Source organism: Octodon degus, unplaced genomic scaffold (assembly GCF_000260255.1).
Source record: "Octodon degus isolate 3935 unplaced genomic scaffold, OctDeg1.0 scaffold00069, whole genome shotgun sequence".
Taxonomy (NCBI): domain Eukaryota; kingdom Metazoa; phylum Chordata; class Mammalia; order Rodentia; family Octodontidae; genus Octodon; species Octodon degus.
The window spans coordinates 9,899,565-9,904,076 of NW_004524645.1; the positions used below are offsets into that span (position 1 = coordinate 9,899,565).

At 40.3% G+C, this 4,512-nt stretch overlaps 1 non-coding gene across 1 annotated transcript; it reads left to right on the plus strand.

Moving 5' to 3' along the window:
* Window positions 1–196: 196 nt before the first annotated feature.
* LOC111817774 lies at window positions 197–298 on the plus strand. Its single transcript, XR_002821894.1, has one exon. It is a non-coding gene; the product is annotated as a U6 spliceosomal RNA (small nuclear RNA).
* Window positions 299–4,512: the final 4,214 nt, after the last annotated feature.

The window sequence follows — 4,512 nt, forward strand, 5'->3', positions numbered from 1 at the left end:
GAGAGAGAGAGAGAGAGAGAGAGAGAGAGAGAGAGAGAGAGAGAGAGAGAGACTAGGCTTGTTCTTTTGTAACAAGTCTCTCTTTCGGAAACTAATTCAATCCTGCAAGATGAGCACTGATCAACTAAGAGTGGTGCTACCTTTCTGCAGTCCCCACAACTTAGAGGTTTGACCATCTCAACACTTGTACAGTCGGGTGGTCACTTAGGCGGCACATATACTAAAGTTGGAATTATGCAGAGAAGATTAGCATGGGCCCTGCACAAGGATCACACTTTTACAGTTGGAACAAATTTCTAGCACATGACTCTTGGGAGGGGGGTGGCAAACTATGTCTAAGCTGTAGCAACCGGAGGCAGAGACTTCAGATTGCATTATCATTATTAATTTACATGGCATATGGGAGTTCAAGGACTCTGGCCCGTCTTTCTCCTTGACTTTAGAATTTACTGGAAAAGATCCATGTGGGCAATATTGGCTTCACTTTTGCTAGAATTGGGTTGCAGATGTGTACTGGGCTTGTTGCCATGATCAGGCTGCTTGTGATTTTTCCCTACCCCGCTCCCAGAAAACCTGTAAAACAGGCCTTCCTTGCAGACCTGCAAGGAGGGTCCTGCATGCAGGTGCAGAGGGAGGCCCCAAACTATGTGTGTTTTCTGCATGGCCTGGGGGTACAGTGCAGTGAGAGAAGTGAGAAGTGTGCCTTTGATTGCAGTAGAATTCAGGGATGGAGGGAGATAAAAGGGCAGCGGAGAGGAGGGGGGAGAGAGAGAGAGAGAGAGAGAGAGAGAGAGAGAGAGAGAAAGAGAGAACTAGGAAAGACCAGTTTTTTCTCTGTTCCATTAGAAGTGTGAGGCAAACTAGGAGGACCGCCCATGTTACACCCTCACTATTGTCTCTAGGGGAGTAGACAGGAAGTTTATCATGAAAAAAGTGTAGCCAGGGGAGTAAGATTTCCTTTCACATTATTAAAGATCTTCTGTCTTTCCTCACCACTGGCAAAAATTGAAGTCACTCACAAGGTGATTATTTAGTGCTTACACCAATCTGTCCCGTAATTTTCACCCACATTGGATATACCATCTGTAGTATCTCAGTAGAACTCCTGAAAATTCTGAAGCCCAGAGAAGCCAAGTTGAATTCTGTAGTACTGCCTCCAAACCAGTTGACCCATAAATCAGTTATAGGTATAGTAAAATACTTGGTCTTCAAACTTTACAACAGGAGTGGGCAAATTCTTTCTGTACAGGCTATAGAGTAAATCCTTTAGGCTTTATGTATCATGTAGTCTCTGTTGCAACCTTTCAACCTTGCCAAAAATAACCTTGGAAAGCAGGTGGGGCTGTGTTCCCATAAACTTGAACTGTGGACCCTGAAATGCAAATTTCATTTAATCTTCTTGTGTCATGAAGTATTTTTACTGCACAGAAAAGCACTGATTTTTTTTCAAGCATGTAAAATAGGTAAGAGCTGTTCTAAGCTTGTGAACCACAGAAAAGCAGGGAATGGCAGACTTTGTCCCTAGTTTGCTGATCACTTGCCAAGTCCCTTCTCTCTAGGTATCCATTCTAAGTGCCTCATTCTTAAGCTATCATTTTCATGGAGGCTGTATATAAAGGAAGCAAACATAGCATCAAGAAAGTCCCTTTTGCTTGTCTTTTTGTCTATCACTATTTTGTCTTCACTTTTTCTGTATAATCTGTCTTTGTTTTTGTCCATCTTTCAGTATGTCTATCCATCCATTTTTTCCTCCAAATTCTTATCATTTTTCCCATCTTTCTGTCTTACTGTCCACCTGTCTGTCCATAAATCCATCTTCCTGTCTGATTTTGTGTTGGTCTTTCTGTCCATTTGTGCCTGTCTTTCTGTCTATTTCTCATTTTTTTTATTCTTCCTTTCTTACTGGGTGTCCATCTGTCATATGTCTATATCTCCAATTTACTATCTAGTTTTTGCTCATCTATCTGACTGTATGTCTGTCTCTGTGCCCATCTGTTCATTCATTACTTTGTGCATCTTTCAGTCTGTTGGTATTTTTGGTCTGTCCATCTTTCTTTCTGCTCATATGTTTGTTTCTATGACCTTCTGTCTGTCTGTTCTTCTGTCCGTCTGTCTCTTTGTACATCTTTCCATATTTCCATCTGTTTCTCAGTATATTACTTCATCTTCCTATTTTCTGTCTGCTTGTATATGTGTCTGTTTATCTGTCTGTCCATCTTTATACTCTATATGTCTTTGTCTTTAGATCTTTGATAGAAAAATGCAATGATAGAAAGATGGACTAAGTGACAAATGGATGGAAAGACAGACAGAAGGAAAAAAAACAAACAGAGAAAAAGATGGACAAATGGATGATGCACTGAAAGAAATGAAGACAAAAGACAGACAGAAAAACAGATGGACAAGACAGAAAAAACAGAGAAATTAAGAGGGATAAAAATGCAGACAAACAGAAAGATGGATTGATAGATCAACTGAGAGACTAACTGACAGAAAATGGCAGGCTGAGAGATGGATAGATAGGCAGATGAACAGATGAGCAGAAAACAGACAGATGGATGCAAAGAGAGACACAGATAGGACAGTTAGACAAAGACAGGAAGACATATAGATGTACAGATGAACAGATGATTGGACATAAACACACACAGAAGGAAAGAAAGACAAAACAGAAAGACTTGCAGATAGACAAAAAGTCAGCCCACATGCAGACAAAAAGAAAACAGACCAAGAGACAGGCAAATGGACAGAGTGACAGAGAGACAGATAGAATGACATACAAACAGGACAGGCAAAGATAGGAAGACAGGCAGAAAAACAGGCAGACAGGTAGACAGAAAGACAGACATGTTCGGAAGACAGACAGATAAGTATAAAGTAAGAGTAATGGACAGAAAGAGAAAGATAGAGGCATATAGGCAGATAGATAGAAAGATGTAAAGATGGCTAGAAAGAGACATACTGAAAGACAGACAGAAAAACAAAGACACAGAAGGACAAAGAGAATACCAAATAGGTGGATCAAAAGATAGGCTGATAGAAAAAGAAAGACACAGGATAGAGAGATAGACATATAGAGAGATGGATATTGGTCAGGTACATAGCTCAGAGGCACAGTACCTGTCTGGGAAGTGCAAGGTCCTGAGTTTGATTACCGATACAAAAAAAGAGAGATCGAGCTAAAAAGACAGAACTACAAATAGAAAGATAGAGCAAGACAGAAGGACAGAGAGAAAACTAGACAGACAGACAGACAGACAGACAGACAGATGAAATAAAAGACAGCCTGAAAGACAAATGGGGAGAGGATGGCCAAATAGCTCAGTGTATGGGGATCAATCCCCAGGTCTGCCATGCCGGCCTCGCCCCCGGTGCATGCTTAGATGGCAATTCAGACTGGGCGTGGTGGTGTGTGCCTGTAATTCCAGCTCTTAGGAGACTGTAAATAGGCAGATCACTACGAGTCCAATCGAGAGAAAGATAAATGGAGAAGACAGAGAAAAAGCAAAATGGAGAAACAGAAAAACCAAAAAGATGGACAGATAGAGACACACATACAAATAGTTGAGCAGGAAGATACAGAGGAAGGACAGAAAGAGAGATGGACTGAAAGATGGAAAGAGAAACAGATGATTAAAGCAAAAACAACAGGAAGATGGACAAACAGATTGTCAGAGAGATATACATTCAGAAAGACAGATAGATAGACAGGTGAACAGGCAAATGGACAGCAAGAAAGAAAAGCAAGGATCAGACAGAAAGATGTACAGACAGATAAATAGATGGACAGATAGAGAAATGGACAGGAAGACACAAAGAAACAAAAGCAGATGGACTGAAGGACAGACAGAATGATGGACAGACATGCAGATAGACAAATGCACAAGCAAAGAGATGACCAGAAATACAGAAAGATGTATAGGTGGGTCAAATAGTAGAAAGAAGGAAAAATAGACAGAAAGACAGAGAAAAAGACTGATAAGTATAAAAGGAAAGAGAGATGGACAGATAGGAATTTGGAAAGACATGAAATGAAAGATGAAAAGATAGCAAGAAAAGCAGGCTGACAGGCAAACTGGCAAAAAGAAGGATGAAGAGACAGAGAAACAGAAAGACTGACAGAAGCACGGGCAGGACAGATGGACCAAAAGGCAGAAAGACAAACTCACATGCCAGACAAAAAGAGAAAAAGAACAACAGAAAGAAGAACAAACAGATGGTCTTAAACAATGTGGACAGACAAAATGCAGAGAGAAAGATGGACAGATAGGTAAAGTCAGACAGGTATACAGAGAGAGACATAAAGACAGATGGAATTACAGACATAAAAACAGATGGATCAAAAGAGAAGAAAAATGAACAGATAGGCACATAGGTGTATAGAAAGACTAAATGACAGACAGATGGACAGAAACATATATAGAAAGAAAAAATAAGGAAAAATGAAGGCAGACAACCAACAGACAGATGGACAGAAAAAGAGATGGACATATAGACAGACAAAAATATGGA